Source organism: Microtus oregoni, unplaced genomic scaffold, assembly GCF_018167655.1.
Source record: "Microtus oregoni isolate MIOR12 unplaced genomic scaffold, Mior012 000019F_ref0000042, whole genome shotgun sequence".
NCBI lineage: Eukaryota > Metazoa > Chordata > Mammalia > Rodentia > Cricetidae > Microtus > Microtus oregoni.
The window spans coordinates 32,793,074-32,817,325 of NW_024543078.1; the positions used below are offsets into that span (position 1 = coordinate 32,793,074).

Here is a 24,252-nt window from a genome sequence, read left to right on the forward strand (position 1 = left end):
AGAGTGCCGATGATTGCATGAATTCTTTCTTCTCCTCATATATTATGTCCCTAACATAGTTTCCCCTCCTTCCTTTCTTCTCAGTCATACCCTTCTCACCTCCCTTCTCCCCCAGATCCATGTATCCTCTGTTTCCCTTCAGAAACAAGCAGGTCTCCCAGGGATATCAAATGTGGCATATCAAGTTACAATAAGACTAGTCACTTACCTTCATATCCAAGCTGAACCAGGCAACCCAGTGGAAGGAAAGGCAACCCAAAAGCAGGTAAAGAGTCAGAGACAGCCCCTGCTCCCACTTTTAGCAGTCTACAAGACAGCAAGCTACATAACCATAACACATATGCAGAGGACCTGAATCGGAGTCACCCAGGCTCCCTGATTGTGGCTTCAGTCTCTGTGAGCCCCCATGGACCTGGTTAGTTGATTCTATGGGCCATGTTCTAGTGGTGTCCTCCACACTTCTGGCTCCTGTGATCCTTCCTCCTCCTCTTCCTTGGGATTCCCTGAAATCCACCTAATGTTTGCCTGTGGGCCTCCACATTTGCTCCTGTATGGAGGGATGGAGCCTCTTTGATGAGATTATAACAGGCTCTGGTATTTGAGAAGAGCAGAGTACCATTAGGAGTCATTTCATTGATATTTTTTTCCAGTCACGTTTGGTTCCATTCTAGGTCTCTGGACTATCTAGCCTCTGGCTCTTGGCCATCCAGACACTATCAGGCATGGGCTCGCTCTCACCCTTGCATGGCATGGGTCTCACATTAAGCTAGTCATCTGTTGGTCACTCCCACAAGCTGGGCATCCCATTTACCCCAGCACATTTTGCAGGCAGGGAAAGTAGTAGGTCGAAGGCTTTGTTGGCACCCCAGTCCCACACTGGAAACCTTGACTGACTACAGAAGATTGCCTGCTCAGGCTCCGTACCCTCATTACTATGAGTTTTCTTTAGTATCACTCTCATAGATTCTAGGGAGTTTCCCTTAAAAGATTTCTACCTAACCCCCAAAATGCACCCCGATTCCAGTCATCTCTCCCAGTACTCTCTGCCTCCATTAGCCCCCCTGCCCTCTACATACCTAATCTCTACCGATCGCATCTCCACCCACTCTCAGTTCATCAGTAAAATCTACCCCAGTTTGCACTCCTACCAGCAATGCAGGAGTGTTCCCCTTACCCCACATCCTATTCTGCATAAGCTATCATCAGTGTTTTTGATCTTGGCCATTCTGACAGTTGTAAGATGGAATCTCAGAGTTGTTTTGATTTGCATTTCTCTGATGGTTAAGGATGTTGAGCAATTCCTTAAGTGTCTTTCAACCCTTTGAGTCTGTTGAGAGTTCTCTGTTTAGGTCTATACCCCATTTTTTAAACTGAATTATTTGTTCACTTGATGCCGAGTTTCTTGAGTTCTTTGTATAATTTGAAGCTTAGTCCTATGTCTGATGTGGGGTTGGTGAAGATCTTTTCCCATTCTGTAGGCTACCATTTTGTCTTGTTGACTATGTCCTTTGCTTTATAGAAGTTTCTCAGTTTCAGGAGGTTCCATTTATTAATTATTGCTGTCGTTGTCTTGCTATTGAGATTATATTTAGAAAGTGGTCTCCTGTACCAATACTTTCAAGGCTACTACCCACTTTCTCTTCTATGAGTTTCAGTGTGGTTGGTTTTATGTTGAGGTTTTATATCCATTTGGACTTGAGTTTTGTGCATGGTATTAGATATGGATCTATGTTCATTCTTCTATATGTTGATATTCAGTTATGCAAGCACTGTTTGGTACTGGTACCACATTTTCTTTGTCCATTCTTTGGTTGAGAGACATATAAGTTGTTTCCAGTTTCTGGCTATTATGAATAAAGCTCTTATGAACATCATTGAGCATGTGTCCTTATGATAGTAGGATTGAGAATCCATTGGGCATATACCCATGAGTGGTATAGCTGAGTCCTGAGGTAGATTGATTCCCAATTTTCTGAGAAACTGCCATATTGATTTCCAAAGTGACTGTATAATTTTCACTCACTCCCACCAGCAATGGAGAAGTGTTCCTCTTGCTCCACATTCTCCCTTGCATGAGGTGTTACTTGTGTTTTTTTCTTAGCCATTCTGACAGGTGTAAGATAAAATCTGAGTTGTTTTAATTCGCATTGCCCTGATGGCTAAGGATGTTGAACATTTCTTTGAAGTGCTTCTTGACCATTGGAGATTCTCTTTTTAGATCTGTACCCTATTTTTAAAATTAGATTATTTAGCTTATTGATACCTAGTTTCTTGAGTTCTTTATATACTTTGCATATTAGTCTCTATCAGATGTGGAGTTGGTAAAGATCTTTTCCCATTCTCTGCATTACCTTCTTGTCCTATTGACAGCATCCTTTGCCTTACAGACGCTTTTCAGTTTTACGAGGTCCCATTTTATTAATTGCCGATCTTAGTGCCTGAGCTATTGGTATTCTGTTTAGGAAGTTGTCTCCTGTACCAGTGTGTTCAAAGCTATTCCTCACTTTTTCTTCTATCAGGTTCAGTATATCTGGTTTTATGTTGAGGTGTTTGATCTACTTGGAATAGAGTTTTGTGCAGGGTAATAGATAAGGATTTATTTGTGTCTTCTATGTGTGGACATCCAGTTAAACCAGCACCATTCATTGAAGATGCTTTATTTTTCCATTGTATATTTCTTTGTTCTTTATCAAAAATCAGGTGTTCATAGGTATGTGGATTGACTTTTGGGTCTTTGATTTGATTATATTGAATAGCCTGTCTGTTTTTGTGCCAATGCAGTATGGTTTTTGTTTTTGTTTATTTCTGCTTTTAACTTTTATTGATTCTTTGTGGATTTCACATCATGTATTTTGATCCCACTTTTCTCCCTGTACCCTTGCATCTGCCCTTACAACCTCTCCCCACAACAAAACCAAATTTAAAAGAAAAACCAAAAACCAAACAAAACAAAGAAACCAGAAAGAAAGGGGGGAGGGTGGGAGGGGGAAGGGAGGAGTGGAGGAAGAGGGGAGAGAGAGACAGAGAGACAGAGAGAATCTTGTAGTGAAAGCTGTAGTCTGGCCAAATGAGTCATCTCAGTACCACTTTCATTGTGTCCTATAGGTTTGGATATGTTGTGTATTCATTTTCTTTAAGTTCTAAAAAGTCTTTAATTTCTTTATTTCTTTTCTGACTCAATTTTTATTCAATAGAGAGCTGTTCAGTTTCCATGAGTTTGCAGGCTTTCTGTTGCTTCTGTTGTTGAAATCCGGCTTCAGTCTGTGGTGATCTGATGGATACAGGTGGTCATTTCCATTTTCTTATATCTATTGAGACTTGCTTTGTAACCAAGTATGTGGTCAGTTTTGGAGAAAGTTCCATGAGGTGCTGATAAAATGTTCTGTAGATATCGGTTAGGTCTGATTGGTTAATAATGTCTGTTAGCTCCAGTATTTCTGTTTAGTTTTTGTTTAGATGTCCTATCCCTTGATGAGAGTGGGGTATTAAGGTCTTCCACTATAGTGTGTGAGGGTTGATGTGTGATTTAAGCTTAAGTAATGTTTCTTTTACAAATGTGGGTGTACTTGCATTTGTGACATAGATGTTCAGAACTGAAATGTCATCTTGGTGGATTTTCCCATTGATGAGTATGAAATGTTCTTCCCCATCTCTTTGAAATAATTTTGGCTTTAAGTCTACTTTGTTAGATATTAGAATAGCTATACCAGTTTGCTTCTTGGGTTCTTTTGCTTGGAAAATCTTATGCCAACACTGTACTCTGAGGTAAAGTCTGTTTTGATGTTGAGATATGTTCCTTTTATGCAGCAGGAGGATGGATCCTATTTTCATATCCATTCTGTTAACCTGTTTATTTTTATTGGAGAATTGATTTCATTAATATTGTGAGATATTAATGATCAATGATTGTTAATACCTCTTATTTTGTTGTTGGTGGTGGTAGTGGTGGTAGTGGTTGTAGTTATAGTGTGTGTGTGTGTGTGTATGTGTGTGTATGTGTGTTTCCCTTCTTTTGGTTTTTCTGGTGTGAGATTATTTATTTCCTGTGTTTTCATGAGTGTTGTTGTTCTCCTTGGGTTGGAGTTTTCCTTCTAGTACTTTCTGCAGGGATGAATTTGTGGATAGATATTGCTTAAGTTTGACTTTGTCATGGAATATTTTTTTCTCCATCTATGGTGCTTTAAAGTTTTGCTGGGAAGAGTGGTCTGGACTGGCATCTGTGGTCTCTGAGAGTCTGAAGGACATCTGTCCAAGACCTTCTAGCTTTTAAAGTCTCTGTTGAGGCCTGTGTGCCAATTTCTGAGTTTGTCTTGGTTGGATGGGTGTTTTGTTCCTTGTTTCTTCTGTGGTCTTCTGGTCTTTGTGGCCTGAAGTTTTGGCAGCTGATGTGACCTCTGTTCTTGCAGGGAATCTCAGTTCCTGTTGGGGCTGTACTTATGGTGGCTAGCTTGCCCTTTGGTTCTGCAGGGTGTCTCTGCCTCAGATGGGGGATGGGATAAGGTGAAGAGGAGGGGAGTGGGGATATTGGGGGGCAGAAGGAGAATGGAGGAGGTCTGGAGATAGGCCACCTCTCTGGAGTTCTGGTGTCTGGGGTTGCCTCTGTTTCAGCAGTGTGTCTCTGCTTGAGTTCACCGATCTGTTCTTCTGACTGGCACTGCCTGCACCTGATCACAGATATTATCTGGGACAGCGACCCAGGGAGAGTTCTTTACCATGAAGAGCCATTTGCCCTGGGTCTGTGGGCTGAGTCCTTTGAATCTGCAGCTGAACGAGACTAGAAAAACTAGGGCTCAGTGGCATTATCCCTACACACAAGTCTTCCTTGACACATTATCCTCATGTGACATTTTGCCATCCCATGAGCTCTACCTCTGTGGTGGCCTGTGCCATATATATGATGATGTAGTTGTGTGTTGGAATCCCTCCCACGGGATTCCTATGCCTAATCCATCCTGTTCTCCCAAGGCCAACCACATAGACACGTGAGATAAACTCAATAAAAGTCAGCGACTGAAAAGAGGTCACTTTTCAGTTCATAGACTACTCTGGTTTCTAGTTGGGAGCAAATAGGCATGAATCATTGTCATCTACAGAGAGTAGTATTTATTCAAAGATTTGGGATATGTCTGTGAGTTTGCTTCTGCCTTGAAATGCCCTCGTCTTAGGTTATTGGTTTGTCTGAAGTGGCTAAGAATTCATAAGCAAAATGTACAGAATTAGGAGTTACTTGCAAGCCAAATTAACATGCCCCATTCATTGTTTTTCTAGTTTGTGTCTCGTCTATTTTGGTGAAGTTTTGGTACATGTTGTTTCTTGGGTTTTTTGGAGGTTTTATTTGTAGAACTCTAATATTTGGGGTGGTCTGTTCTCTTGTTTCTAGGCATTCCCAAGGGATCATCCAGGCAGAAATATAGAAAAAACAAAAAGCACATTTTGGTTGTGAGTTATGAAACATTACAGGAATCCTCAGCCTGCAGTCGGAGAACATTCTGTGTTCCTACAGCTAACGTCAAGAAGGCTTTAGCCTGTGGGAGCGTTCAGTTACTGGGGAGGCAAAACGGTGCTTTGGGAGGGTGGGAGACAGGCATCTCCAGGGAAGTTTAGTGTCTCAGTTTCCTTAGACTTTTCTTTATTTGATCAAGATCGATGCAGTCTCTCTAAAGACAGAGCAAATGCCTGCTTCTCACCAGATGGAGAACTCTGACGAAATCAGAGAATTTCTCTGAGTCCCATTTCCTTTTATTTTTCCATCTATAAAATACAAATCATAAAATTAGCCTATGGAACTAGATCTTGGTACGGCCTACCCCACCAACAGCACAGAAGGGGACAGATCTGTGCAGCTGAGGGCAGAGCTGCAGCCGTCACCTTCTCTGTCGCTGTGTGTGTGCTTCCAATTTCAAAGAATAAAATTAGGCACATGAGGAAATTTCGTCTTTCCTTTGTAAGCCCTTCTGCTGAAATAGGCCCAACGGCAATCGACACTTCATAATTCCAGTGGCTGTAAGAACAAAACAGGCTGCCTCTGCTCCTGACTGTTTCTCCTTCACTTCTGTGAAGTCAAAAGGAACATACAGTGATCTGTTTTTCTCTGTACTGATGATTTAACAGGAGACAGTACAGAAGATGGGGGCCAGATGGGACCATATGAGGGTCCCTAAGTAAAGCATCTAGGAAGAAGAGTCACCCCACGTCTTCTAAAACACCTTGGAATCCTTCTGGGAGCCCTCCCAGGATTCCTGGTTCCCACTTCCTCATGGTCTCTCGTTTTCCCAAACCGTGACATTACACTGCCTTCCTTAAACTGAGGCTCTAAGCCTGTTTTCGCCCCTTAACACAGGGAAGGTCGTTGGGAATCCCACAAAAAAAACGAATCAAAATCAAGGTCTGTCAGTGCTTTTCAGTACTGTCAGATTCTACACACACACACACACACACACACACACACACACACACAGAGAGAGAGAGAGACAGAGAGACAGAGAGACAGAGAGAGACAGAGAGAGAGACAGACAGAGAGAGAGAGGTTTCTTTTTAAAAAATTTAAATGCATATATGTGAGTTTATGTGAATCACATGCATGCAGGAAGTCATGTGCCCAGAGGGTGACAAAGCTCCTGGAACCAGAGTTACATGTAGTGTTGCCTCCTGCCATGGGGGCTGTGAACTAGGTCCTCTGTAAGAGCAGCAAGGGCTCTAAACTGCTATGCCATCTCTCCAGCCACCACCCCTACTTTCTACACCCATTTTTTTCCCCAAATGCCAGAAAAGGATCATAGCCTTTCTCCAGCCATGGAAATCCTGAAGTGCATAGTCCCAATCCTTCCTGCCCACCTGCCTCAGCCACTTTCTTCCTCCAAATCTTCTTTGGTCCTTTCCCTCCGAAAATAAAAATAAAAATGCGTCCATTTTCCGATCCTGGAACCAACCTCTCACCCTCTTATCCCACATCCTCTACTTCCTGTGTCCGCATCTGAGGTTCTCTGCTTCCTGTCCCAGTTCCTCCAGACAGCTAGTGAGTAGAAACCGGGCTGCTGGTAAACATCCCACAGTGCGCAGGGTGGTCCCTACCGCAAAAACCAGGAACACCGAGCATGCGCTGTGGCTGAGAATGAGAACAGTAAGAATAAAAAATTCACCTTTTCCCTTCTTGTGTGATGCAAGGAGGAAAATATAGCAAAAGAAAAGAAAGTGGTGTGGACCAAGGACAGAGCAAGGTAAAGAGCAATGGTGTTTGGATGCGGAGATCCACGGGGCAGGGGTGGGGAATCAAAGCACACAGAAAGCAGCGGTATCCTTGGGTGGTCTGTGATGAACCACACTGGAGGAAGAAGGGGCCTGTCTTCCTGTGGTGAACTATACCTGCTGCCTCCACTGTCAGGGTAACAAACTCCCAGAAATGCAGAGCCTCTAGTGCAGAATGAAACTTGGGTGAGCTCACCAGCCTCTGGTTTTGATGCTTAGACGAGGGTCTAAAGGCAATGGCTTCATCAAACTCAGGGCACTACACATGCATTTGACAACTTCTAACCAGGTGACTTACAAAATGGTGAAGGGTGGTGGCCTTTGTGGCTAGGGAAAAGTGAGTACCTGGGCAGGCATGGGAATAGGGAAGGGACCTTGAAATCAACAATTAGTTGAGGATAAGAGGAGAGGAACAGGAGGGAGAGCTGAGGCAGTAGAAGGGAGGGGGACAAGTTAAAGGTGGAAGAGCCTAAAACAATGAGAGATGGTACAAAGGGGAGCCCATAGACAGAAAGCACTGGGCAGTCTGTGTGGTCGGTGGCAGGGGCTCTTCCAAAGGTCTGAAAAGCTTCATGGACAGTAAGATGTATTGGCTGCTGGGGAGGAGAACGGCACAGCTAAAAGGGATGCTCAGTGCTCTGTGGAGAGGGACAATGAGAGGACTGGTGGGGCAGAGCTGGGAGAGGAGCAGGTGGCCCCGCCGCCACATGGGCGACAGAGCTCTCAATGTGAAGGATGTGGCTGGGTGGCGTGCAGGGGAGGAGAATGAGTTTACTGGGGCTCCTGGCACAGAAAGCCTTCTTCCCAGAGACCGGCTTTTCATGACGGAGTCAGCCCCCTCTGGGGTGTAAGTGGCCTATAGCATGCTTCTCCTGATTGCCTTGTTTGCTTGTGAAGGATGGAGCTAATTCTTTCATCACAAGACACAATGGCCATGTTTTAGTCTTTCCAATGACACCCCCTTTAGATAGAAAATCCAAATGAGGTCTTCATAATTTTTTCCCCTAAAAGTAAAGTATCTGGTTATATGTTCTTGCTTCCCCACACCACAATCCTAAAATGAGTATTATAAACTCATCCAAAGGGTTCTAGGGTTAGACTTTGGAGACATGCCCATGTCGGGCAGTTTTGCAGAGTACAATTCACTAACATTACCCCCATCAGACTATGTGATGACAGCAAAGGAAAGAGCCCCAAGCAGGCTGGAAAGGAAGCAGAGGCCAAGCACAGATGGAAACGTGTTCTAGAAAACAGAAGGCTTAGGAAGCATCCACGCAGTTCAGATGTAAACAACCCAGGACCCAGCAGTCTTCCCTATCCTTGCTCACCTGCAGGCCACAGCTGTATCTCTTTGTCAGAATAGCTTAATAACCTATCTGCTACTGTATCTTGAATGTGTGCTAAAGTGCTGTGAGATAAATCACCAAATTTATATGTTAATAGTATTTGGAGAAGCGCCTTTGGAAAGTGGTTAGAATCACACAGAAACCTGTGAGACCAAGACCCATGTGATGTTATCAGTGCAAGAAGAGCAGAGGTCAAAGCCAGTACATTGGTCCACTGTTGTCTTGTGATATCCTCTGACATGTCACAGTATGGCAAGAAGCCCCCATGAAATGCCAAGCAGATGCAGATGGCATGGTTTTCCTAATCTTCAGAATCATATCCAAATGAACTTCTAGCATTATAGTCTCAGAAATAGAATAAAATATATTGTAATCTAGCATGATAACTTACTATAATTATTATATATCATTATAACTAATCTCAGTTGTTATGTTATAGCAATAGAAGAGACACTGTACAAGATGGAGGCCTAAGTGACAGATCTGCCCAAAGACCCAGGTCACCTCAGAGAACCTCTGCTTCTTCTAGATCCAGAATTAGAGCTGTTAGGTCACAAGAAATTCCTTTTCCCAAAGTCTGCCATTTAGACAAAGGTCAGAACTCCCCCAGGGATTGAAGAAGGTGTCAGAGGCCATGGGCATATACAACAGGTGACAACTAGTGTTCAACAGGCCAACCTACCAGATAAGTGATTCCCTGCTGGGGAGCCCCACTTAGTCAGGCTATAGGCTCATTGGCTGTAGACAACTGTTGTGTCTGTCTATAATTTCTCTCATGAGTCATTTTATTACTTCCCCACTGCTTGTGTGTTAATCTTGTGAAAATATTCCATCTACAGGGCGCATATATACCTGTGGATGGTCAGGAACTTGACTTCCCTCTACACTATGTTATTCTGGAAAGTAAAACAAGCTCTCCACATTACAGTGAGAAACTTAGAAGTCTGTTCTCTATTGTTAGCCTGGAGAGAGTAATTTGGTCAGATATGTATCCTGGACAGACCACAAACAGAACTTTCACAGATTTTGCTTATGAAATTGCAGGTGTCTGGCCTTGTAGAATCTAAGCCCTTCAGAAGATTTAAGGCAAACTAGGGTGATAGTACAGGTATCTGTCTTTGTTATATCATAGTCCTTCAAGAGATCAATAGCGATCTATGTTATCCTAAACTTCCTTCATTGGCTCCTCCCTCCTCTGACTCAAAATAGCAATTAATGCCTCTTTGATGTAAGTATATGATGTAAGGCTTTAGATTCAGTAGAATCTAAAAGCCCTGAGATTCAGGTGATAAGAAAAGGCTCTTAACCAACTAACCATGTACGGATATTATTAAGCACAATTAAGAATGTAAAATAGTACTTGTATTCTTTCCCTTTTTCTTGGATCTGTCAATGAATTACTTTCCTCCCTTTGTAAACTGTAGTGGTCCCTTTAAGAGATGGAAGGAACCTTCACTGCTGCTGCTGAGATCAGCTGCAAATTAGCTGATAAGTTTTGCAACCTATCATCAAAGAATTCCTGTATTCTTAGGAATTTGCTTTGTAGTTTTTTAATTACCAATAAGTTGCTAATGAGTGTGTGTGTGTGTGTGTGTGTGTGTGTGTGTGTTTGAATTTGGAAAAGCAGAAGAAACAAGAATGTAGAAGAAATAAAAATGGAGAAGAATAAGGAATGAGAGAGTGAAGAATGTAGGCGAATAAAGAATGAAGAGGAAAAATAGGATTGGAACAAAGAATTCAAACAGAGACTTGAAACCAAAGATTTAGAATTACAGAATTGGAACTAAAAAATTAGAAGGTAGAGAATTATAAACAAATTGGACAAGAGAATTATAATTAAAGAAGAAATAAAGAAAATGACCCTCAGATCGAGTGAGTGAAATTGCTATAGAAATCTTTTTTTTATTAAGAAAAGAAGAAAAAAAACATAAACAAAAAACAAGTTTCCACCTCCTCCCAGCCTCCCATTTCCCTCCCCCTCCTCCCACCATTCTCCCCCTCCTCCCACCCTTCTCCCCCTCCCCCCACTCCTCTCCCCCTCCCTCTCCAGTCCACAGAGCAGTCCGGGTTCCCTGCCCTGTGGTAAGTCCTAGGTCCTCCCCCCTCCGTCCATATCTGGGAAGGTGAACATCCAAACTGGCTAGGCTTCCACAAAGCCAGCACATTAAGTAGGAACAAAACCCCATGCCATTGTCCTTGGCGTCTCATCAGCCCTCATTGTTCGCCATGTTCAGAGAGTCCGGTTTTATCCCATGCTTTTTCGGTCACAGTCCAGCTGGCCTTGGTGAGCTCCCAGTAGATCAGCTCCACTGTCTCAGTGGGTGGGTGCACGCCTCGTGGTCCCGACTTCTTTGCTCATGTTCTCCCTCCTTCTGCTCCTCATTGGGACCTTGGGAGTTCAGTCCAGTGCTCATGTGTGGGTCTCTGTCTCTATCTCTATCCATCACCAGATGAAGGTTCTATGATGATATGCAAGATATTCGTCAGTATTGCTCTAGGATAGGGTCATTTCAGGTTCCCAATCCTCAGCTGCCCAAGGAACTAACTGGGAACCTCATCTTGGGCACTTGGGAGCCCCTCTAGGGTCAAATCTCTTGCCCACCCTAAAATCTTTTATTTTCCCCACTCCTGAGAAGCATTTCTGTTCTTTGGAACTCTGGAAAGGGGCTGGGAACTGGTCTTTCGGTCCTTACAAGAATGTGGTTCCTACGTGCTAAGAGGAATAATTTCCCTGACCTCTGACTAAAGGGATAATTTGGCTCTTCCATTAACTTATGCCTGTGGTTGCAAATTAGTATATCTAGGTCTATGCTAACCTCCAGGATCCCTCAGTTCCTACCTGTTACAGCAGCATCCTGGCTCTCATGCCTGCCCCCTAATCTAAATTCTCCAGCCCATGAGCTCCACTCCCCTTCTGCCATTACTAAATAACTCAGCCATTTTGGCTATGTGTGTTTTGTTATTCTCTTGGTTCTCTTTTCCCTATTGCTCTTTGTTGCCACCATCTCTTTCCTATTCCTCTCTTACTCTTCCCCCACTGCACTGCTCCTCTCATGACCAAGTCTATTCTGCTGGCCCTGTGCAGTCTCGACCCATCCAGATATCCTGGCTGCACTCTCCCTCATATCTACAATCAAAACCTTCTTAACCACACCTACAAGCAGTCATATCCTCATTTTTATTCAAGACCATATGCTGGACTCACTAGTGCTTGGCTCTTGTCAGAATGTCTATGTGCATCTATGAAAAGGACTATGGTGAGCCAGTCAGAGATGTGGTGGTCTGGTGCTGTTGTAGGAAATTGTGGCCATGTCAGAAAAAAGCAGAGACATGCCAGACACACAGGATCAGCACACGGTGATCGGGACAGGTTATCAGGTCCTCAGGGAAGCCCACTTATAACTCTTACAAAGCTTGGAAACCTAGGACCTAGATATTAGATATACTAGAGTCACAGTGGATGAAGCCAGAGATGAGATTTTTCTTATTTCAGTTATGGCCCCCTGACTTCCAAACTGCTAACAAACTGCAGAAGCAAATGATGCTCATCTTTATGAGGGTGTATTGTGACCTATTTAAATGTCAAGTCATTCAAGAAGCCAAGACTTCTCCAAAGGAAGAAACTATGAAATTAGTGGACTTTGAATCCATAGCACCTCACAGAAGGGCAGACGATCAGAAGCCGTTCAGTGAAAACCGGTTGAACACAGCAAGGAGCTACTTCCTAGCACAGTATAAGAACCACAAACCTTCCTGAGAATGTATATTGTAACCGTGCCAACCTGCAGGCACTGTCTTCTTTCTGAAAGTGTGGTGGTCCTATCAATAGAAATCTGCTTTTCCTAAAGGGGAGATGAATTATTTGTTGACATTGTTCTCTGGAAAGATTTTATGGCCAACTCCCCATCCATGTTCTTGGTCATTCAGGATGGGATTGGGCATGCCCAGCTTCCTGAGACATTCAGAAAGGAGAGGCATGACAAGGTTGAGTCCTCTGGAGGGATTTACAGGAACCGAGGGCTTCCGGACATCCAGCACTGTGTGATGCTTATGAGATGAGCTTTCTGCCATAGCTTTGGAGAGCAGTATGAAGACCAGCTTCATTTATTTGTTTGTTTGTTTGCTTTCTTGCTTGTCTGTTTGTTGTTCTTTAGTGAAAATGGAATGAAAACATTTCTAGACAAACCTATTTTTCTCCATTTATGATTTTTCCTGTACACTGGGGGGAAAAGGGGGAAACTTAAATCCATTTATTTTTTTTCAGAATCTGAATAGGATCCATATTCTAAGTCTATAATAACCAATCTGTAGACCTATGAGATTTTCTAAGAAAACAGGTATATTGCTTTGTTTATATTCATAATAGAGAGTTGTAATCCTTTAAGAAGTGTTAAAAAGTAGCTAGGGAGTAGATGTGTATTATATTCAAGATGAAACAAGCAACAGGTAGCTAAAGCCCAAAGTCTTGGCTTGACAGAAGGAAACTACAGTTAGGAGTGGTGATGACTTGCCAAGGAGGACCAAAATGATTGAGTCCATAGGAAGCCAGGTCTCCACCTTACAGCTCAGGTCTTCTGTGCACTGAAGATTCATAAGGCTTATTTTCCGCTTCTGGGAAATTGAAAATTTGGAAATTAAAACAATTCATTTTCTCAAGTATAAGTTGAGATTTGTATCAAGTCTGGTATATTTCTTGCTAGAGTTAAATCTTCTTCTGATTCCCATTATATGATTACTACATTTCCCCCATGGAAAAAGAGGTGTTTTAATCATCAAGTTGATAGGATGACCCATTCTCCAGAGGAGTTAATTTCATTCCCCAACTATCTCTGGAACCACTCCATGGGCTAATAACACAGCAGTTATGGTGGCAGGGATGGAAATTATATATGGAGTCGGTCTGAACAACCATCTCTGGAAGCACTTGATGGGCTCATGAACACAGTAGTTATGGTGGCAGGGGTGGAAGTTATACATGGATTTGGTCTAGCCTAGCAGTCTTGAGAGGCATACATCATAGTCTTTTCAGGCTAGAGTCCATGGCTCCTAGGACACAATGTGCCTTCCAGTTCCTGAGAGACCAACACTCTCCCTCATGCAGTGAAGTATTCAGGCCACTTTGCATTTCTCTGTATACTCCCTTAGAATTCAAGGAAACGTGGAAGCTGGACAGGACAATTGCTCTTAGATATTAATTTTGTGTACCCTGTCAAGTTTGCAAACATCATTGTATTCCGGAGACTATAATTGTATTGATCCCGGCAATCGCCATTGTATTCTGTTTCTGATAAAGGCATAAAAAGTTTGACTGCTCTCAATAAAATTTTCACAGACCCAGTCTTTCTGTGACCCTCCCAACCATCCAGGTTTAATTCCTCAGGGTCATATCAGGTGACCTTGGCTTGGTACGTATGCATGGACTCAGCAAATGGACTTCCAGTCATTGAGACCAAGTTGGCTATAGACATCACTGAGTATCCAGTGTATGAGAAGTTGAGATGAATAATGAACTTTGGTGCTTCATTCTCTAGGGTGCTTAGCCAGCCAGCTGGTAGCAGGTTTGATTATACTGGGAAACCTCCATCATGAAGGGGACAGTGTTTTGTTCTTCAATTACAGATATATTGGATATGCAATACTTTTCACAAATCTAGTACACGAGCTTAACAGTATTTTGTAACTGGGAATGGCATTTTATATAGCACTGTTTATGAGCAAGGAGCTCACTTCACAGCACTGAAATGTCACGGTGGATGCCTACCCTTTGAATTCACAAGTCTTACCATGCTCTCCACCACTCCAAGGCAGCTGGTATACTAGAACAGTAGAATAGCCAGCACCAACTAGGCAGAAATACTTTGCAAAGGTGGACAAGACTTTGCAGCTGGTGTATATACTCTAATTCAGCATTCGGTTTATGATGCTGTTTCTCCCAAAGCCAAGTGTCTTAGTTAGGGTTTCTATTGCTGTGATGAAACAGCACGACCAAAAGGCAAGTTGAGGGAGGAGAGGGTTTATTTGGTTTACATTTCAGAATTGTTGTTCATCACTGAAGAAAGTCAGGACAGGAACTCAAACAGGACAGAATCCCGGAGGCAGAAGTTGATGCAGAAGCCATGGAAGGGGACTGCTTACTGGCTTGTTTCCCCTAATTCGCTCAGTCCACCTTCTTATATGAGCCAGGATCAGCATCCTGGGGATGACACTACCTATCATAGACTGGGCCCTTCCCCATGGATCATGAATTAATCCATTAAAAAATGCCTTGCAGCTGGATCTCATCGAGGCATTTCCTTAACTGAGGCTCTTTTCTTTGATGGCTCTAACTTGTGTGAAGTTGACACACAAAACCAGCCAGTACACCAACGCCCAGGAGTTCAAGAACCGAGAGTTGGGAATAGGAGGGGCCTACTCACCGTCACCTGTAATTTACCCTAGTAAACTCTGCCTACCATGTTCCCATGACTCGAAACTATGATAACATACAGGTTTCAGTTCCCCAGAGAAGAATTCTCTTCCTAGGAGATGCAATATATTCTTTTGAATTAAGTGTTAAAATGGCCATTCTACCACTCTGAAGTCCTAAAGTTCCTGGAAGTTATACTGGTTCTGGCTGGGGTAATGGATCTAGGCTGCCACTGAGAAACAGGACTGCCACTTCACAAAGAAGCCAAAGAAGAACATGCCTGGGTGTTCAGATGATCCCTTTGGGAGGCCCTTATTATTTTCTTATCCCTAGGTTAAGGAAAGTAGAAAACTACAAGTCCATTCAGAAAGGACTACAGTTGACCAGTCCCTTTATAAATGAAGATCTAAGTTGTCTTCTGGCTGAAGGAATTCTCAAAGGCATACAGAACTGCAAAAGAGTATAGTACAGAAAGGCAGCTGCTCAACTTGGCTGCAGACTTGTAGAAATGAGAAGTATAGTCATGAGTGTCTTGCCTTATGTTGTTATAAACACACCTTTATCACCAACCTGTAAACTATACATGAGGCAAATATCTTTGTTGGCTCTTCTTGTTCTTTTGTTATCTATGTATCATATACTTATTATTATATAAGACACTTTGACTTTTCCTCTTATAAGTACTGTGCATTTTACATTATGGTGATCAAGTTGTGAAATAACTATCAAGAAGAGTTATCCTCTCTCAAGAGCACCTCTTCTGGGGAAAGCCTCAGTATGTGTTCTACAGTGTTCAGGATATCTGTTATCACACTAGGTGAGATTATGACATACTATCACCCAGAAGTTAATTATGTGTTTCAGAGATGAACAACTTTTTGATAATACATGTAACACTCTTTGTCTACAAGTGAGTTGGGTCCCCTGAGTATCTATCCTGGACTCACGCAATCTATGAGATGCAAATGGAGGTGAGCTTGGTGACACAAGGCTGAATTCCAGTGCTCAGGTAAAATATAGACTAATGGCCACTGAAGCATGCTTGGACAGTCTGTATATGGTGGTTCTGTTGAACTTGTCTATATTGGATTTCATGGTCTAAGTTGATGAGGACACCTGACCAGGTCTCTTCCTCCAGAGGGCACCAGATCGCATAGAAATAGGTTGTAAGAGCTTGTTAATAATAAGCCTGCAAATAGGCCAAACAGTTTGTAATTAATATTAAGCCTATGATTGGTTTTTCGGGAACTGGTGGGTGGGAGAGAAACTTCCAGTTACAATCCAAACTAAAAACTTCAGTGTGCCCAAAAATTCATTCAACAGAATGAATGGGAGAAATACTTGTAAGTGGCAGATGTGACAGATTTGAAATTCAGAACGCACAAACACCTCCTAAAACTCAGCATCACTAAGAAATGGGCACAAAGAGCTGGGCAATACATTTTGCCAAAGAAGACAAATGAGTGCCCAGTACAGGAAGAAGAGTGTGTGTCTGCACATCACAGTTGCTAGGACAAGGCACATTGGAACTGAAATAAGATATTGTTTTGTACCCACTGAGATGAATGATGGGGAAAAAAGCGATCAGAAAGAATGACAAAGGTTGGAAAAGATGTACGAAAACACTTGCACTTTGCTTATGGAAATGTCTAGAAGTGCAGTTATTATAGAAAACAGTGTTGTAATTTCTCAAGCAACAAAAATAGAATTAGTAAGTTCCATGGAAATTCCACTTCAAGGTATACCCTAATATACCAAAAGAAAGGTCCTAAGAAATGATTTATGCACCATAGTTTTGGCAACATCATGGCAACATCACAATGTCCCAAAGCTGGAAATAACCCAAGTTACTGATGGGAAGGTGAACAGATACGATGTGGCCCTGACACACAGCAGAATGGTGTCCAGCATTGAACTGGAAGCAAATAGTGCTTCTGTTGCACCACAGGTTGTGTGAGAAAATTATTCCAAGCAAAACCAGACAGTCACAGACAGAGCTATACACTATATAAGGCTACTTTCACAGATTGCTGGCCTAGTGATATCCGCACAAGTACCAGGAAGAATGGTGAGGTTCTTATTTAGTTTCAAGTTGGAAAGAGAAAGAAAGGGCATGACTGATCAGAGTGGTGGTCGCACATCGTTATGAAGACACATAACACAGTATTTTCTTAAACATGATTATAATGGTGCATTTTACTTTTATCACGGTAGTAATTTAAAATGGAAGAGATCACATCCCACCAAGATAATTACTCTAAAATTGTATTATCACCAGGAATCATGTAGAGGACATCCCTATGGCGCAAAAATGGTCGACTGGCAACCTCAATGACTTTCAGTTCTGATAAGAGGCGAGACATGGGGTCTGCAGACTTGAAGTTCTCCCCTGGGAGGTTGCCAGCACAGGAGAAAGGAGAGAAAGTGAAAAGATGGACTCTATTTTTCTTCCACAAATTATCCTGAAGTCTATTTCAGAAACACAGTCTCATAAAAGATGTGTCCTGGCTAGTTGTATGTCAGCTTGGTTCAAATTGGAGTCTTCTGAGAGGAGGGAACTTCAACTGAGAAAAGTCTTCCTCCATAAGGCTGACCATAGGCAGGCAAGCGTACCAGGTATTTTCTTAGAGACTGGACAGGGGAGCACTCAGCATATTTTGGTTGGTGCCATCCCTGGACTGGTAGTCCTGGGTTATATAGGAAACTGGGCTAACAACTTACTAAAAGCAAACCAGTAAGCAGTATTTTCCCATGGCCTCTGCATCAGCTCCTACCTACAGGTTCCTGCCTTGCTTGAGTTCCTGCCCTGACTTCCTCTGATTATAGACTACAATGGGGAAGTATAAGCTGAATACACCCCCTTCTCCCCAAGTTGCTTTTGATCACAGTGTTTTGTCACAGCAACAGTAATCCTGACTAAGACAACACAGCAATTGTGTTTTGAGCCTTGAAAGCAGAATCTAGGTTGGTAATGTAAACTCCCTTGTGTCTCGACATTGTCAGCCTATTAGGACATAATGCCCCGGTCTCTGTCCTCAGGACACATGTGTGAAGGATGCTTTCTTCAAGGTATGATTGTTTATTTGTTACTTTTAGAGACGTATTTTTGACTAGATTCAGATTTAGACATAGAAGCTCTTAGTGAGGACAGCCTACATTTCTTGGCACTATGTTCTTGGCACTTTTCTTTGACTTTCTTCATTCTCTTGACCAAAAGTTCAGCATCTTCTGCAGCCTGCTCCTTGTTTTTCTTAGTACATTGTTTCTTCAGAACAAGACATCAGCGCTTGTGCCACAGGACACATGGAAAAACATGATGCTTTGTCTTGGGTGCATTGATCCTGGACCCCTTGTCTTCTTATGGGCTTTCTGATGTATTGGTGGACATTATCTTCTTTAGAGAGATTATAAAACTTTAAGATTCTTCTAGCTCTTTTAGCTCCTAGCTGACGAGGTACAGTAGTATCTGTCGGTCCAGGAATATCATTCTCTCCCCCACCTCCCCTTTCTTTAAACAATTGAGAATTGAGAACACTCAGATTGGCATCCACAATGCATCCACAATCATCTGTGCTCTTTCTCTATCCAGTTATCCTTGGTCTATAACAAGAATGACCCTCACTAAACAGCAAGCACACTCTGCCATGCATCCAAACACCTTGCTTCATGGGAAACCATGTTTGTTATTCCCACCACTGATTAGGACCACATAATCCTTCCACTCTTCACGCAGAACATCAGCACCTACTTCTGTGGTCATGTGCTTCTCATAGAACGTAGGGATCTTGTGCTCACTGTTCACTTCGGTGAGTTTCTGACAGCCAGTGGCAGGGAAGGAGATATTCAGCTTTATCTTGACTGTGAAGGATGCATTTTGTTAGATGGCACACAAGCCTATAACAAGCACAGTAAGGAAAAATGGCTATTTATATTTTGTGGGTTCTTTTGTCACATCTGAAGATGGGCCTAATGACAGCATCTCTCCCTCTGGTTTTCTGTGGCATGAAAATTCTCCCCCCAGTGGAGAGGAGGCTTATGCCACTGCCTGAACTCTGGGTGGATTGTGCCATGGCTGTGCCAACTTATCTGTGGGATGTGGACAAAATGGAGTTTACATTCTGAAATCAAGCCAATGTATGACTATGTCATTGAAAACTTGTGCTTGAAGTTGAGTCTTGGGTGCTTTGGAAGACGTTCAGTGATGCAGAAGACACTTGTGTCTGAGGGGTTTAAGACACCCTTGTCTGAAAAGCCAACCTCTTAGAGAACACAGGAGTAGGTTCTTCCAGTGATAATTCCTGTCTTTAATTCCTCTCAGCCTTGGCACCTCACATAGAGAGCCTTAACTCCCAGTCATTGATTCCCTCTCTCACTTAGGGTCTTTTCACCAGGGTCTGCCTCATCACCCCATCCTGCTGCATGGGGCATCGAAGGTCAATGTGCCTGCTGGTCTGCTGTGTTCATGTCCTTAGGCCATGGATCCATGAGTAGATCAGAGGGTTTGTTTACATTCCTGCTTGGGATTACTTGTTATACAGTGTTACTGTGCTCAGAAGAAAAAGCTGAAATTCTCGGAACATCGAAATGTGTTTATCCTGTTTTCATGGAGGATATCCTTTGGCCACAAATCTCCTCTTCATGTAGATTTTTATTAGTGTTCCAGAAAAATAACATTGGTTTCTGAAACTCATTTTATAAATGCGATGTGAGCCTGCGTGGCAGGGCAGTGAAGTGCTGAGTGGCACTTGGAGATGTTCATGCATCTTCCTATGTCAGCGGCTGGATGCTTGTCACATTTGACACAATTCAGTGTGACTGATACTTCTGTGTCAGGAGTCGAGCATTGGTGCAATTTAGAACCAGCCCTAAAAAGCCATTTGACTCACATTTTGGCATTTATATTTTCATCATACATAAGGGACACTTGCAATACTGTGAGGATCTAAAAGTGTTTGAGTAAGGATCTAAAAGTTGGTTCTCCCAACTATGAAATTGACCTCAGTGTAGTTTTTTCATTGGAGAGCTTAAGGTTGAATGCCAATTCTACCCAAGAACTGAAACACAATACCCAGGGCATAATTTCCACTGAACATGTTAACCACTTGATAGGAACACACACACACACACACACACACACACACACACACCACTTAGCATGAAAAGAAAGAATATCATTGGTTTCTTGTTGCTGGAATTGTAGTGCTGAATGGATCACTAAACTCAATGTGTTCCCACTACCTGGTCAGTCCATGAAATAGAAAATGGAACAGAAACTAGAAAACAGCAACAAACCAATAGAGTAAAAGTGACCAAGAAGAAAGAAGGAGGTCATTATGACAGAATTAAAACCATCTTAGCTTATTCTTTTCGATGCAATGTGGAGTATAATGAAATTAACAGGCGTCAGTGCTCTCCCATGCAAAGCAGGAAATGAGTGGGGAAGGGGTGAGGCTGGGGTTGTGGATGCTCTATACAGGAGGAGCTCAGTGAGGAATAACTGCAGCTCTCTGCTTCGAAGACAGCGACTTTCTCTTCAGTGTAAACCAGGCTCTGAAGGATTTGCTTATTTCAAGTAAGACTGAATAAAAAGGAAGTTTACAATTTCCTTCCAAGAGGTTATAAACTTCCTTAAGATAAATACAGCAACAATCATGTCATCTAATTGCAGGATGTTGTAGTCATGGCAACAGGCCTGAGGGACTCAGCTTGAATTCAGTTTTTCTTGTGACATGTAGCGTGGGAAACCCCACATTTTGGGGGCAATTGTTCACTAAACTTCAATTTGAGGCTCAATAAAGAGTCTTTAAGGATCATTGTAATTACAAGCAAGCAGTGTCACATTTGGGGGCACATCTGTTTTGAATTTCTCTAACTTGCCCAGTAATCTGGAGGGCGCCAACTGGTCCCAGAAAAGCTTTAGATAGTCACCATGGTAGACACCTCTATCTGCTCTGATAACCACAGACTGGGGCCCAATCAGAGAAATGCCTTCCTTTCCAGGTAAGGTAAGTCCTATGTAATATTTCGTAAATACATAATTATTTTTTCCATTCTTCAAATATAGTGCCCTGTACTTTGCCTTGCAGTCCTGCTTTATGAGTAAGATGGGACAAAGACAAGGCCAAGCTCAGTCCAGGTGTACAGTTCTACATGAATATCCGAAGAACATGGACAGAAGCTGTGCTTCTTGTAGCACTCCCAAAGGATACAGAGAGGACAGCCCAGATGCTCAAACTCAATTAGAGACCTGCTCCCTTCCTCCCTCCCTCCCTCCCTCCCTCCCTCCCTCCCTCTCTCCCTCCCTCCTCCCTCTATCTCTCTCTCTCTGTGGATATTTATATGCACACACATATATACATATAGATAGATACCTGCATGAGTGTGTGCACACATATTTACATGACCACAATGATTTGGGTTGTGATAGGCAGTGTGAGGTACAGCAGACCCTGACAACCAAATCACAAAGATGCCATGCTCCGGTGGGGATGTAGCTTCCCATTTTGCCGAGTCATTGTCAGTTGGGTCCTGCCTGGATCTTTAATAAGCAAGCCCATAGCAGACCTGGAGCTGGTTCTTGACGATGGTAACAGAGTGACGGAATCTACATTCTGGGATCCCAATGATGTGGACTGTTTTCCACAAGTGTTCTATATAAACAAGCATCTCTAAGCTGTTAATGTGATCGAAGCTGACTGAGTTTCATATCCCCCAGCATCCAAGCCTTTGATGCTTAGCTAGGGAACTACCGCATCAGTTTCAGATTCTGCCTGACTGAAGGCTTTGTTGAACATCTGAGCCATGGGGAGCTCTTGCTCCTATGTCATTTATGTCAAGGAACTCATCAGCCAGCCTTCTGCCCCTGCTATCTCTAGAAAGCTAAAGTGTGAGATGTCCCTGGTCTGCACATAGCAATGTGGGATCTGTGTCTAGAGGTATGAATCTTGCCATCTGCAACAGCTTCTTCTCTCAATGTCCAGGTTGGAAGAGCTTGTCCTATCTTTGGACTTGTAGAGACGAATTCAACCATCCTTACAACAAGGCCTGGTACATGCAAAGATCTTCTTGAAACTCAGTGTCCCCTCGGCAGCACCCAGGATTCTCTTCGGTCAGGGTGTAGCAGCCAAGAACACAGATCTCCTCTGATCTGAGTTCTCTATGCCCACCATGGTTTTGATTTTTGTTTCTTAGGTCACTTGAGCTAGGAGTAGTTCTAGAATATTCCAACAATTTGATTAAATAGTTTCAGTTGAGGCTCAGGTTACAACCTAGATTGAAAGCTGTTCGGGTAACCAATAACCAATAAAGGTAACACAGTCATAGGAACAGCTTATTCTTGAGTACACTGAGACATGGTGCCCTCACAATCAGTCCCCCCCCCTCCCCGAGAGGGCCCCATCCCTTCAGAGTATGCCCTCATCTTTCACCCAGGTTTGTAATAAGCCACACGGAAATCCACGCTGTAAGACAATTCTAACTGACATCTCTCCTTGGACACGTCTTAGAGTTTGCTTTTTGGTAGAGTTTTAAGACATTTAAAGGGACATTGGCCTAGAAAAAGCATGAATGGAGGGCTTACTGCGCTTTTAGGTTGATGCATTGGGATTTAGATTCCCTTGGTCAGTAAGCACCGGCTTACTGATTTGAGGCTGGGATCGAAACAGACCCATTTGGAGTTCCTGAGCTTCTCTTCACCATCAAGCTGCTTCTTCTCTAGAAGAGATTGGGTGGCAGGATTTCACAGGCAGTAAGGTATTAACTGGAGACAGTTTGCTTTTAGGTCTGCCAAAGATTCAAGGCCAAAGAAGGGTCAAGGTGAAATAGAATAGATGTGGCTATGTAACAATGACACGGTCCCCTTGTATTATGTCACTTGAGTCAAATACACTGCCTGGGATGCTGCTATGGTGAAGGGATGATTCACGCTTCAAATTCTCAACATTGGGATCTTGTTCTCCTGTGTGTTGGGGTTACAGTGTTAAGTCTTTAAAAATGGGACCTAGCAGGGAATGGTGTCCCTGCTAAGGGAAGTTCTGATGGGACACGGTGTCCTTAGGAGTCGTTATTATTGAAGAACAAGAGTGTCCTGCCCCCACATCCTGTTTTACTGTATGAACCTTTCCTCCCACATGCACTCCCACTACTCCCACTACTGTGATGATATCCACCATAGGTTCCTGTTCAGAGCAGAGTTGAGGCTAGGGCCATGCCTTCGAGCCTCAGAACTATGAGCTAAATAACGTGTGTGTGTGTGTGTGTGTGTGTGTGTGTGTGTGTGTGTATTGTATGGTGTATGCAATTATCTGCATTTGGATGGATGTGAAGGCCCATTGTTGATGTTGGATAACTTGACTACTGTCTCTTTTCCTTGTTTCATACAGGGCCTCTCACTGAACTTAGAGCTAGTGGATTAGCTAGACTGACTGACCAGTGAGACCCCAGGATCCTCTTGTCTCCACCTCCTAGTGCTGGGGTTACACTACCACAGTGAGCTTTCTACCTGACTATTGGGAGTAAACTTGGGTACTCATGCTGGCTCAGGAAGCCTTATACGCACTGGGCTATCTCCCCAGCTCAAACCTCTTCTTGGTCAAATCTTTACCTTGATTCTTTCTTTCTAGTATCACAAAGACAACATCTTTCTACAACAAGGGGCCTAACATCAGCAGCAAGAACTCCTAGAGAGCCTTCTGCATTCACTTGGGCTTTGTTTATGGGAAAAAACTTTTATAGAGATGCTTAGGTATTAATACCTTGTAATTCACAACACATGTTTTGACCATAAAAGTGGCAAAAGGGACCAATCATTTTTAACTATTTTTATGCACGTATTTACAGCTAACGCAAAGCATATGTTTTAAATATTTAAGACAAATCTAGCACTCAGTTTTAAAAGCAACTCTAGTCACTAGATGAGGCCAAAACCAGAGTACATAATGGCTTACCAAACAGACAAATGAATGACAGAAAAGTACCCACAAACACCTCATTAAAACATTAGTTTAATTTGACTATTTTTAACCAATCACACAACTAAGTATTTGAACTATAGATGCTATATACGCAATGGAACTTTTTTCAGCCCTAAGAAGAAATAAAGTTATGTTGTTTGCAGGACAATGGAGACAACTGGAGATAATCATTTAAGTGAGTCCGGAGAAATCTTAGGGAGAAACATATATGGTTTCTCTTTGTGATTCCTAGATTTCAAGTTTCAGTTTTTATTTTAACTTAGGAGCATGTGTGCACCTGTGT

At 42.8% G+C, this 24,252-nt stretch overlaps 1 pseudogene; it reads right to left on the minus strand.

The window, feature by feature from the left end:
- Positions 1–17,249: 17,249 nt before the first annotated feature.
- Positions 17,250–24,252, minus strand: part of LOC121459268 — a 162,073-nt pseudogene continuing 155,070 nt past the window's right edge.